Raw genomic sequence first — 14466 nt, forward strand, 5'->3', positions numbered from 1 at the left:
CTTGTGTGCATCATTTTTTGCAAAATTTTTTATGTAAACACCATAATTGGAGACCAGATCTGATGCGGTGGTGGAAGCGCTGCCGACCACCATGAAATAGACCACATACACAAACACCATATCTAACATGAAAATGCACAAACATATTAGATCTGATAACAATCTGGTTGTGTTTGACGATAGATCAGAGAAAAACATATGAAGCTGAGTTAGAGAGAAACAGATCTGGTATAGATCCAACTAATATTTTCGTTGGTGAGGAACTAACAAATAAAAAAACGAGTTCAAATAGTAGATTAACACCTGTAGGTTTCCATGATGATTGTGATTTGTGAGTTGTGATGCTCCGACGACAACATCAACGATATGAGAACAAATCTGATGTGGATCTAACGACAAAATGATGAAATAGTAACAAAAACCTTTATGAAGTAGCACCAAAATACTCAAATCTGCATTAGATTTGACCAGATCAGGTGTGAAAGAAGATAGCAGCAGTCATCAGTGGTGTTGCAGTCGCCGGTGGTGGTGTTAGCCCCCTATTTCTTCAGATCTGGAATCACTATAGAGAATGGAGCTGTAGATAGTAGGCTAGCGACGAAGGAGGGGGGAGATGGACGTTGGGTTGTCCTCAACAACGATGGTGGCGGCAACAAAGTCGTCGGAGCAAGTCGTCGGTGGTAAGGACGGCGGAAATGGTGGATGTTTTCTGATGAAGGAAGAAATAAAGATGAAGATATGTTTGAAGTCAGGTGAAAAAAAGGTCCGATGATGCTTATGTTAGAAAGATGAAGTGATGTTTTTTTAGAGGTTCTTAGGTTCTTAACCTTTAGAGGTTCTCATTTGAACCTTTACCTATATATATATATATATATATATATATATATATATATATATATATATATATATATATATATATATATATATGTGTGTGTGTGTGTGTGTGTGTTTGTGTGTTTTTACGTTTAAATACATATAAAACGTTTTTATATATTTTTTGGCTAATTTCATAAAAGCTCTTAAGTTTTTAAAAATATTCGTTGTTACCCTTAAGTTTTCAAGTCACGTGTAGGTGACCTGTTGGTAACCGGATAACCTGTTAAAATGACAAAAATGAAATAAATTACGCAAATTTCCGCCTTTAGTGAACCCAAAAGGTAAGCCCTACTTACAAGTTGTATGAATGGTGATGGAAAGTTAAAATTATGTAGAGAACGTGATGCGGGCGTCAAAAGAAATAAGGCTTCAAGATGTGATAACATGAAGATGAAGGAGCAGTATTTGGAAGATGTTCTATGATTGATCAAGGAGGAAGACGACTTCCCATGATGGAATATCGTAGAATGCAAATTGAACATCAAGGATCTTATAGTACCAACAAGGTATGGATATGAATAAACCCTTTAAGTTTATTAAAAAGGATTGTCAAAAAGACGATGATGAGTAAAGGAAATTTTTGAAATTCCCATGGACGATTCATAGAGGCAAACTACTATAGTGTAAGAATTATAGGGTGACTTGGACCTTATGTAGTCAATAGCGGCGCTATAGCGGTTAGCGGAGGTAAAGAAACGCTATTTCAAAATAGCGGTTTAGAATAGCATTGACGCTATTAGCGCCGCGATTTACCGCGATTAAGGTCACCGTTATAGCGGCGCTATAACCGCTATTTGAATAAATTCCATTTTTGGGAAATTTTACATAAAAAAATGTTTTTTTTTGCCATTCCATTGAATAAAATTGTTTTTTCTTAGCCCAAACCAAAACTTTTGTGTCATTCCATTGAATAAAATTGTAATTTTGTTACTGCCATGACTTCCATTGAAACCTTGTATGTGTAGTCTTGCTAATTGTGTTAAAAACTTAAAGTACTACACTATGATTAACTATGAGATTACTTAATCATTTTACTTGGTAACTATAATTGTGTTAAAATATGATGAAATAGTAAGTATTTCATATGTTTTCTTGTTGATTGTGTTAATGTATGATTAATCGTGACATTGGTAACTGGTATGTGAAGTATGATTAACTAATTATGATATGTGAAGTATCATTAACTAAATATGATTTGTGAATTGTGATTTACTGATTAACTAATTAACTGGATTGGGTTGAACTTTGAAGTATGATTTAATGATTAATACTCTAGTATATATAAATTCTAAATAATATAAAAAACGCTATATCACCGCTATACCGTCGCGAGAACCGCGATTTCAAATAGCGACATGTGACTGCTATTACATTTTTTACCGCGATAACTGCTTAGCTTGGACCTTAAAATAAATGCCCTTATTTATTTTATGGGTTAGATGGTAAGAAGGATACGAAATTGGGATGATGTGATGTCATAAGAGCTCACAACACTTTAGAGACTGATTAAGAACAAAACGTATTTCCTGGAATTATGAGTGACACGAACAAACCAAGTACACTCAAATACAATTAAGTATTAAGTTTAATTATTGATTCTAACTTGGATTTGACAACCGGAAAAAGAGAGGGTAGACTTATGATAATGAGATCTTCTATTATGAATGAGTATAGAAAATGGAACTTTGTCTCAGAGCATTATGGGTCGGTTGACTGTGACTAAAGGATGGTGAAATCAATTAATATAATAGTTGGTTGTGTATTTACGAGGAAGGAACAAGAAATAAAAATAAGTAAAGTACGACGTTACATGAGAAGCTAAACTAACGAACTGTTGAATGGAAGAGTCGAGTACTCGAGCAGAAATGTTAAAGAACACATGCATGTTGAAGTTATGATAGAAGCTATACATGATTAACGGTGAAAAGCAAATGTAGATTTCAAGTTCAATGAGGAGTAAATGTGAGGCAATGAATTTTTGTGAAGAAACAAATTAAATATATTGCTACATGATGAGGATCATCTTGTGATTTAACCTTAAAAAATGCCCTTGCTTATTTTAAGGGGTAGATAGTTGGGAAGAAAGAAGTTACAAGTGATGAGACCATTCGGACACAAGATTTTGAAAGTTGAGTTGAAACTACACCATGTGTTTTAGATCTTTTGGTCATGGTATTCTTAGGCTTATAAGCCTGAGAAATGTGTTAACTCATGAAATGATATTTTGGTTTGACACATCAGTTAAAGTGGATGAAATGGTATAAGGACAACATTCAAGAAGTATATAAGGACTTCAATAGTATGGTACCCGTTAGTACAAAAAGGTAGTAGAGAACGAAATTTATATATGATTGAGTTATCTTGTTAATAACATTGAAGGAAAATATCATTAGTAAAACAAGACGTATAGACCTTGTTGAGGATAAAGTATCATTTTTGTAACCTAAAGTAAGACTTTCAGGAAGAAAGGTAGATGAAAAGATATATCGGAATCTAAGTATTGCTAATGACTAACTAATGGAATTAGTTGGGAATGGAATGTTGGTGGCGTGCTTGATCACAAAGGGACATGATTAGGTAAATTAGAACCTAAGTAAGAAAATAGAAAAATGATGGCTTAAATGTTTAAAAGGACTCGATAAGGCTTCTTAGTTTCCCTAACATTGTTGGAACATGATGAGACTATATGTCTTAAAATAAATGAGAAATGAGGAAATAAGATGCACACACTCTCTTCATCCTTATTCAAATGTGTTTTGCATCCAAGAAAACCCTCTCATGGTGATTTCCTAATCCCTTACCACCTAGTGTTTGATTCAATTGGTGAATTAAGCAACCAAGCAAATGAGAAAAGGAATCAAGGCTTGCAAGGTTAAAAAATCTCCTCCCCATTGCTAGAGTAGATTTGGGAGGCGCAAGGCCAGCATGGTGACCGATGCCCTAAGCTGCAAGGCAGTGGCGGCCCCGATTCGAGATATATGTTTGAGGATGACAGTGATTACCCCGTTGCTAGAGCAGATTTGGGAGGCGCAGGTCGAGGGCCTAAAGGAGGAGTGCCGAAAGTGCGAGTGGATCATAGGCCAGGTGGTCTCCTTTGATTATGATAGTCGCGGGTTGTTGACCCTGCATAAGAGGTTCTGTGTTCCGTACCGGGGCGAAGTACGACAGGTTCAGATGGATGAGGCCCACAAGTCGAGGTTCTCCATCCATCCTAAGGCGACAAAGATGTATCGGGATATTCACCCTGATTACTGGTGGCCCTGCATGAATCGGGACGTAGCATGGTATCTGGAGCGGTGCTTGACCTACAGGAAGGTCAAGGCCGAGCACCAGCGCCCCTACGACAAGATGCAGCCGCTGGATATTCTCGTGCGGAAATGGGAGGATATCACCATGGATTTCATCACCAAGCTTCCCAACACCGCATGTGGAGTAGATTCAAAATGGGTCATCGTGGAACGGTTGACCAAGAGCGCCCATTTTATCCCGATCCAGGAGAGTATATTGGCTGAGAAGCTAGCCAAGATCTACTTCTCAAAGTGGTGGCACGTCATGGAATGCCCGTTTCAGCGGTGTCAAACCGGGATGTTCGTTTCACTTCCAGATTTTGGAAGCGGTTTCACGACAAGATGGGTACTCGTCTCCACTTCAGCACCGGTTTCCACCCTCAGACGGATGGACAGAGCGAGAGGACGATACAGACCCTCGAGTATATGCTACACGCATGTATCTTGGACTTTGATGGCAGTTGGGATACGTATCTTCCGTTAGCAGAATTTTCGTATAACAACAGTTACCACGCTAGCATGGACCGACCTCCCTTTCGAGATGCTCTAGGGGAGGAAATGTAGGACCCCAATATATTGGGGAGAGGTTGGTCAGAGAGTCATGGGGAGTACTGAGGTAGTACTCAAGACCATTGAGAGGATCCAACAGGTTCAGAGCAGGCTCCAGATTGCTCAGAGTCGGTAGAAAAGCTATGCCGACAAGCGCTGTTCAGAATTGGAGTTTCAGGTGGGAGACATGGTTCTCCTGAAGGTGTCACCTTGGAAAGGTGTCATCCGGTTTAGGAAGCGGGGAAAGCTGAGCCCCACATTGATCAATCCGTTCAGGGTGTTGGCGCGGGTAGGCCGGGTTGCTTACCGTTTGGATCTTCCAGCAGATATCAGCCAGATCCACAACAATTTCCATGTTTCTCAGCTACGGAAGTGCTTAGTGGATGACTCAGTGGTTGTGCCTCTAGAGAATATTCAGTAGACCTGGCAAAACAAGACACGACACGAAAACCCGACATGAACCCGACACGAAATTAGCGGGTTAGGGCCAGAGATTTTGACACATTTATGTAAACGGGTTGTCACGACACGACACGATAATTAAACGTGTAGGGTTGGGGTCACGAAGATGAATCGAATATGACCCGTTTAATTATATATTATTTATTATAAATTTCATATTTTTTTAAAATATATTATATGTTATAGACTTGTAGTGGGCTAAACTCAAAAATTAGAAATAATATTCAAATTTTCAAAGTTACTTAATTTTACTCATCCTCACCACATATCCCATTTGCTCCCCAACTTCAACTCTTTTCATTTTGCCTTCTAAACTTACTAAAAAAAAATTTCATTCGATCTCCTAACTCCAATGTTTCACTTTTTCATTTTTGCATCCATAACTCCTACTTTCCAACCTTTAAAATGTTTCAAGAAGACATAACACAACATATTTATAAGGTCTATACGTTAACCCGAAACCTGACACGAAAATAAACGGGTTGACATGACACGACACAATAATTAAATGGGTCGGGTTAGGGTCAATCCCTTTCAACCCGTTTAATTTCTTGACACGACACAAACCTGACATGACACGACACGTTTGCCAAGTCTAATATTCAGGTTGATGACAGCCTGAATTACATCGAGATACTAGTAGCTATTCTTGACAAGAAGACAAAGGAGCTATGGAACAAGAGGGTTGAGCTGGTGAAGGTGCAGTGGCAGCACCATAAGGATTCAGAGTGGACTTGGGAGCCCGAGGAGGAGACGAGGGAGCACTACCCGGAGTTGTTTCCCGACGCAGGAGACTTCGAGGATGAAGTCTAAGACAAGTGGGGGAGAATTGTAACGCCTGGTTCCTGGTACGCATTTAATCATAATTTATTCACTTTTATGAAGCAACTCAACAAGTTGGTAGCCTAAAATCCTCGAGTAGGAACCAGATTTGTTGCATGATTTTAAGTCACCTACTCGACGAGTTGAGAGCCTCGACTCGACGAATAGGGCTGCCAGGATGAAACCCTAATTTCGGGGTTTTGCACCATATTTAAGCATCCTAATCCCCACTTGTTGGCCTCATACCCAACCTACAAGTCCCAAACCCTAGTTTCAGAAACCCTAACACATTTGTGAGCTTGTGAGACATTTTTGAGTGATCTTTATGTGTTTTTGAAGCTTTTGGAAGAAGAAGAAGCTAGAGGATTCAAGGAGAAGATAGTAGATCCAAAGACTTCCTTCCATCCTCATCATTTTCTGGTAATCAAGTCTCTAACTTTCCTAATAGTTTCTTAGATCTCCTTATTTTCACTTTATTGGGTTTTTGGTCCAAGAAGCTTGATCCTTGGGATATGGACGTCCCAAGTGAGGATACCTTCATATCTGGAATCATTAAGGGTTGTTATGGCATAAAGGTGCAAAATTTATGCCATTAGAGCCCCCATGCAAGCTCTAAGATGTCATCTTGGCCATTTAAACCCCAAAAGGCCATGCATGGAGGAAAAGGCAGAAGCTTTACGAGTTTAAATGATGCATAAGGCCTAGATCTCTGTTTATATGTTTTTAGTTTGGAGTATGGATGACTTATAGACCAAGATCTAAGTTATGATTAGTAGTTAAGTGTGGGCAGGGCGTGTATCTTAGACTCGTTTATGATTAGTAGTTAAGTGTGGGTAGGACCCGTATCTTAGTATTATTTAAGTATGAATATTAAATGGTAGATTATGGTTATACTTGTTGTCTGCGTGATACTTGTACGTATGTCTAGTTAGCGGTGTATGGGCGGGGGGCCCATATCTCCTGGATAGCGGAGCATGGGCGAGGCCCGTACCTCCTAGGCAGCTGAGTGTAGGCGAGGCCCGTATCTCCTAGTTATAAGAGTGTGGGCGATCCCCGTATCTCTGAGATAGCTAAGTGTGGGTGAGGCTCATATATTCAGGTATTGCATGATATAATTGTCTGATTATATGATGCCTGATAGCCTAGGGTTTTCTTTATATGAAATTGACATCATTACTGTAGTTGCTTAGTGTGTGCATCATAGTTGTACATAATTAGGATCTTATAGCATGATAATGTTTGGTTTGGCCTTATTTACTGTTCTTGTTTGATGAAGGGCTTAGGGTAGGATCAAATATTTGAAGGTCTATAGGGTCCAACGTTGTGTATGACTAGCATACGCGAGCGCTGCACGATTGGTGGGAGTTTCATATGTGAGTTGTACGGGGTCAGTCAGCCAGTTATGAAATAATTATCCTTCCTATAGGAGTAAGGATTGAGCGCACGCCATGCTTACGTATGTTGTTAGGGCGTTGTGATGATACTTGAGACAAATATGGGTAGGTGTGGAAGGTAGTATGGGCATGTACTACTGAAAGTACAAGACCCATACACGTAACAAGGAAGTTACAAACCCTAGTGCTTTGTTGGGAGTTGGTTCCCAAATTACTAAATGAAATGTCAGATATCCTCTTGGTATATTTTCAGCATGGTGGTTACTAGACGATTTGTCACTGGATCCGGATCAGGATCAGGAGATGACGGCCAGGAGGGACCAGCAGTGTCCGAGGTCATTAGTCAGATGAGGTCGGATGAGTTGGACGCCAACATTCGAGAGATCCTGCATCATGAGGTTGCTACTCTGTTCCGGGCACAATTGTCGGATATGTTTGGGTCTATCAAGACCACTCTGGTGGAGTACTTTGATGGGCGCTATGCAGCTCTTGCGGAGACGGCTACCACTGTAGTCTCCGAAGCCGCTGGTGGTGGGACCATCCGATCTTTTCAGTACTGGGACTTCGATCACACGAAGCCCCCGAGTTTTGATGGGGTTCATGACCCAATCATAGACATGAGGTGGCTATCTGACGTGGAGGGATGTTTCTTCACGTGCTCATGTCCTGCTGACCAGAAGGTCAGGTGTGCTTTGAACCTGCTGAGGTCCGGAGCCAAGGATTGGTGGAGGTTGATGACAGGGTATTATACTGATGATCAGAGAGTTGCAGTTACTTGGGAGCATTTCAGGGATATGTTCCGCACTCGCTACATTCCACGGGTTGAGCGCGAGCGGATGGCACAAGAGTTTCTGGATTTGAGGCTGGGTGAGGAGACGGTGATGGAGATCACCCATATGTTCACTGAGAGGGCGATGTTTTGCCCGGAGTTTGCTTCTGAGTAGGCTCACATGACACGTTATCTGAGCATGCTCAAGACCAACATCCGTCTGTTTGTTGCTACCCAGCGTTATGATATACTATTGGAGTTACAAGAGGTTGCTAGGCGGAATGAGCTGGAGATTGAGTTCCAATTGCAGGAGCAAAGGCAGGCCCCGGTGTAGTCACACCCTGCGTCGAAGTGGCCCAAGACCGCTGATTCTAGGTATGTGGGCCAGCGCGTCCGCACTTGTAGGAAGTGCAAGAAGGGCCATTCGGGAGTTTGTAGATCGGGTAGCGCTTGTCGCAAATGTGGCAAGGAAGGGCACTTTGTGCAGGATTTTTACCAGCCAGCCCTGGTTCAGGATATGAGGATCTGCTATCACAGCGATCAGGTCCGTAACGTGAAGACCAACTCTCCACAACTCGTTGTCAGGCCGGCGTAGGCTCCAGCACTGGCTACACTGAGGATTATTGATGGGATTCACGGTAGAGCAGAGCCTCCGAAGGCTCGGGGACGCGCCTTCTAGATTACAGCCGAGGAGGCTGGTATGTTTCTATCCCTTATCTTGTTGATTAAATTTTTTTTATGCTTATATGTGTGTTGTATCTATGATTAGGTACGTTTTTAGTGAACTCCTTACCTGCTTTGGTATTATGCGACTCGGGGGCAACTCGGCCGTTTGTATCTCAATCGTTCAGTAGGGAGTTCAGTTTGCCAGTAGGAGAGTTAGATTGTCCGTTACGAGTCTCTATCACCAACGAACACGAGATTTCTGTTTCTTCAGTTTATCAGGGTTGCATTCTGGAGATCTTTGGGGTATCCTTCCCGATAGACTTGATACCGATTCCCATGGGAGATGTATGTGCGATTGTGGGTATGTACTGGCTTATTCACTTCGGTGCCATGATCGACTGCGAGGGTCAGCGAGTGGTAGTTCGAACCCCAAGTGTGGGAGAACTAGTTATCTACGGCTAGGGCACCAGATTGGGATTAGGGTTTTGCTCAGCTACCAGGGATCGACAGTATATTTAGCACGGGTGTGTGGGTAACTTAGCGTATGTGGTGGATACACAAGTCAGGGATCACGTTTAAGTTTCGGATGTTTCGATGGCCAGAGAGTTCATTGATTTGTTTCCGGAGGAGTTACCCGGAGTGCCTCGAAAGAGGCAGGTCGAGTTCAGGATCGACCTAGTGCCAGGTGTGGCCCCTATCGCCAAGGCGTCGTACCGATTGGCACCACCAGAGATGCAGGAGCTGTCATCACAACTGCAGGAACTGTTGGGCAAGCAGTTCATCCGTTCGAGCATTTCTCCATGGGGAGCCCTGATTCTCTTCGTCAAGAAGAAGGATGGTTCACACCGGATGTGCATTGACTACCGGGAGTTGAAAAAGTTGACGGTAAATAACCGTTATCCACTACCACAGATCGAAGACCTCTTTTATCAGCTACAGGGAGCATCTTGGTTCTCCAAGATAGATTTGAGGTATGGGTACCATCAGGTTAGGGTACAGGAGGAGGACATGGAGAAGACCGCGTTTCAAACTCGTTATGGACATTACGAGTTTGTGGTGATGTCGTTTGGGTTTACCAACGCGCCAACTATATTTATGGACCTGATGAATCAGGTTTGCGTACTGATGCTCGATCACTCGATCATTGTGTTCATAGATGATATCTTGGTGTGTTCCAAGACCAGAGAGCAGCACGAGGAGCATCTTCGTGAGTTATTGGGAGTTCTGAGACGATAGCGGATGTATGCCAAGTTCTCGAAGTGCGAGTTTTGGTTACGAGAGGTTCAGTTCCTTGGACATCTCATTAACCAGGAGGGATTTTGGTTGATCTGGCCAGGATCCAGGTAGTTTGTAGTGGGAGGTTGATGGGTTTTATACATACAATCCTATGTGTGCATGCAACCCTAGATTTGGATCTATGTTTTCACTATTATATACACAACATTATGAAAACATGAATAAAACCCTAATGTGGCCTACTATTTTCGAAATTTAATAGAAGGTTAGATCACATACCTCTTGTTGTTATATTGCAATAACAACTTAAATCTTCAAACCCTAAGTCTTGAAAGCAAGTACCACAAGTGTAGTACCTCTAATGGCTCACAAACACCACAAGCAGTTGGAGAAGCTATAGAGAGAGAAGGGTAGAGGTAGAAATCGGCCTTGGGATCTCTTAGAAGCAAGTGGACGAATTCTTAAGGCCTTAGGGGTCTTTATATAGGGTAGAGATTAGGGTTTCAGTCCTTATCCTTATCTAGTTACTTGCCCACCAAGCAATCAAAAGATAAGTCTTGATAACCCTTATCCCTTTGGACCTTTGGACGATTTCAAGGATATCTTATCCCTTGAATTCATCCATCCTACAACTAGGATAACCATTGCCCTATTTTGCAACTATTACATAATTACAATTCAGTCCCTCTAGTTTAAGTAATTACACTTGATCACAAAATTAATTCTTAATTAATTATTGACCAATATTAATTAAACAAATATGATGTATCCTTTAATATATTATTCTTATAATACATTAATAAATCATAATAACCTCTCTCTCTCTATTTATTTCTCCAGTCAAGTTGCTTTGGTGAAGGCAACCCAAAAGGACCATGCACAACTGGGTCAAGTACTTACCAAATATGATTACGGGCTTAGACACTAATCCAACAGAGGTTCCAAAATCTACCTCGGATATCAGGAGCTTTTTGGGATTGGCAGGGTACTACCGGAGATTCATACAGGATTACTCCAAGATTGCGGTACCTCTCACTCATCTGATGAGGAAGGGGGTGGTTTTCCGATGGGGCCCTGAGCAGCAGACTACATTCGAGACGCTGAGACAATGACTTTGTGAGGCGCCAGTGTTGACACTCCCTGAGGGAGTTGAGGATTTTGTGGTGTTTTGTTATGCATCGATCACCGGATTGGGAGTAGTCCTTATGCAGAGAGGACGGGTGGTAGCATATGCATCGCGGCAACTAAAGTTGCACGAGACGAGATATCCCACACACGATCTTAAGTTGGGAGCGGTAGTGTTCGCTCTCAAGATCTAGAGACATTACCTCTATGGGGTCTGCTGTACCATATACATGGGCCACAAGAGTCCGAGACACATCATGGATCACCTGAACTGAACATGAGACAGGGCAGGTGGCTCGACGTAGTTAATGATTATGACTGCGAGATCCTTTACAATCCTGGTAAAGCGAATGTGCTTGCAGACGCCCTAAACCGTAAGTCAGATGGATCTTCTACTCCAGTTGCATGTATGAGGATATATATGGATTCTCCACTCGTGACCTTCATTAGGGAAGCTCAGGCTAAGGGTATGCGGCCGGAGAACTGGAAGCTTGATAGGATCAGGGGCGAGAACATCCGATTTGTGCGGGATAGTTGGGGATTGTAGAACTGTTGCGGTTGGGTCTGGGTTTCGATATCTGATAGGGTCAGACAGATTGTTCTGGAGGAGGCTCATAAGTCTCGCTTCTCTATTCACCCGGGGCCACCAATATGTACCGGGATTTGTGATTGAGTTACTAGTGGCCATGCATGAAAAGGGAGATCGCATGGTACGTTGAGAGGTGCTTGACCTGCCAAATGTTCAAGGCCGAGCATCAGAGGCTGCATGGCCAGCTGCAGCCTCTGGAGATTCCCATGTGGAAATGGGAGCAGATCACGATGGATTTCATCACCAAGCTACCGAGGATGGCAAGGGGCTTCGACACTATTTGGGTCATCATGGATCGATTGACCAAGAGCGCCCACTTTTTAGCGATACGGGAGAGTTCATCGGCCGAGAAGTTGGCCAACTTATATATCTGTGAGATCGTTGCTCGCCATGGGGTACCGATCTCTATTGTCTCAGACCTTGATGTTCGGTCCACCTCCCGTTTTTGGGAGAATTTCCACGAGGAACTAGGCACGCGGCTACACTTCAGTATAGCCTACCATCCGCAGACAGACGACCAGAGTGAGCGGACCATACAAAATCTCGAGGATATGATGAGAGCCTGCGTTATTGACTTCGGTGGGAGCTAGGACTCCTGCTTACCCCTTGCAGAGTTCTCCTATGACAACAACTTTCATTCCAGTATTGATTCTCCACCATATGAGCTGTTGTATGGACGGAGATATCACACCCCAATCTGTTGGGGTGAGAGTGGTCATAGGGTGATGGGACGGACAGAGGTTGTTTTACAGACTACCGAGAGGTTACACAGATCAGAAAGTGGCTGCAGGCCGCTCAGAGTCGGCAGAAGAGTTACACCGATAGACGCCGATCTGAGTTGGAGTTCTAGTTGGGTGACATGGTACTGCTAAAGGTCTCACCTTGGAAGGGTGTGATTCGCTACAAGAAGAGGGGAAAGTTGGGGTCCCCGATACATTGGCCATTCAAGATTATTTCCAGGGTTAGCAAGGTGGTGTATAGACTTAGTCAGATCCACATCACTTTTCACGTCTCGGAATTGCGGAAGTGCATACTATATGAGGAGGCAGTAGTGTCATTAGATGATATTCATGTCGATGAGTGCCTGAATTACGTGGAGAGGCCAGTGGCCATTCTGGAGAGGAAAGTGAAGGTTCTACGGAACAAGGAGGTGCCTTTGGTAATGGTACAATAGGAGCATCGGAGGGGATCCAAGTGGACTTAGGAGCCGAAGAGAGAGATACGGGAGCTTTACCCGGAGTTGTTCACCACAACAGACTCCGAGGACGAAGTCTAGTTCAAGTGGGGGAGAATTGTTACACCTCGACTCCCAGGTATAGATTTTAAAGTTTTATATTAATGTTTTTAGACCTACTCGACGAGTTGGATGCCCCAACTCGTCGTGTAAAGAAGGTTAAAGTCGCGTGGATTCTAGAACCTACTCGACGAGTTGGAGGACCCAACTCGACGAATTGGAGCTGGAATATGAAAACCTAATTTCTAGGGTTTTGCACCCTATTTAAAGGCTCATTAGCCACCCTATGCCTCTCTTATCGTCCCCCTCAACCTCAAAAAACCCTAATCGTGTATTATTCCTCATTTTGTGTGTGAAAAAGCTTGGAAGGCGGTTTTAGTGAAAGAAACTTGAAGACTCAAGAGCTTGGATCGAGGAGAAGCTTGTAGATCCAGTACCTACTTCGTCTTGGCTTCTGTTTGAAGGTAAGAATGTTTTACCTTGATCATTCTAGTGTTAGATCTCCTTATTCAAGGGTTTAAGGCCATTTTGTGGGTCATTCCTGGTATTGAGCATGATCTGAAGTTGTAACTTCAGATCTGGACTCCTCTAAGCCCTCATAGTCATAAATTTATCGAATTTATCATGATTTGGCCCTTCTCTTTGGCTTAAATCTCTTCCTTAGCTTGGTTTTGGCATTTAAGGCCTTGCATGCATGTAAAGTTTGCAACTTTACATAGTAACTTTGCCCAAGGAGGCTAGATCTACAATTTGGAGCCGTGTTTTGCTTAAAAGCTTCTGAATAAGAAAAGGAATGAAGAGACTCGGCGAGTTGCATGGTCAAATCGAAGAGTCGGATGAAGATTTCCCGTTTTTGGTTCTGCAGGGACTCGACGAGTCAGTAAGATGACTCGACGAGTTAGTTAGGGTTTTCCCGACATTTTTGACACTGCATGGACTTGACGAGTTGTCTGGAAACTCGGCGAGTCAACTAGGGTTTTCATGATTCTTTGAGTTCTGAAGGAACTCGACGAGTCAATGGCTGTACTCGACGAGTTGGGTCAACATGGACTGTTGACCTTGACCATTGACTTTGACTTTGACCAATGGTTGGCGAATTGACTTCTTGGGGTATTTGGTAATTTGGGTATTTATGGAAGTTGATCATTGGTGGTTGTAGGTGTTGGTGTTTGGATCCATGTTTCAGGAGTTTGATATTTCAGTTCAAATCGACATTGTGAGGTGAGTTGTCCTCACTATACTAACAGGGTCGAAGGCACTAATGCCGACCCTTTCTGTTTGTATCCGGGTTCATTGCATGATGATATGCTTAGAGACCTGTTAGGTCGGTATCCTGGTATATAGGATGATGCTATGTTAGTGACCTATTAGGTCGGTATCATGGTATATAGGATGTTGCTATGATTAGTGATATGTTAGATCAGTTTGACTGTTGTATATGCTAGCATTGTTATCTA

At 42.7% G+C, this 14466-nt stretch overlaps 1 pseudogene; it reads left to right on the forward strand.

The window, feature by feature from the left end:
• The first annotated feature begins 640 nt into the window (after positions 1-640).
• The window catches only part of LOC111913609 (very-long-chain 3-oxoacyl-CoA reductase 1-like), a 37597-nt pseudogene continuing 23771 nt past the window's right edge, over positions 641-14466 (forward strand).

This window comes from Lactuca sativa, chromosome 1 (genome assembly GCF_002870075.4).
Source record: "Lactuca sativa cultivar Salinas chromosome 1, Lsat_Salinas_v11, whole genome shotgun sequence".
Taxonomy (NCBI): Eukaryota; Viridiplantae; Streptophyta; class Magnoliopsida; order Asterales; family Asteraceae; genus Lactuca; species Lactuca sativa.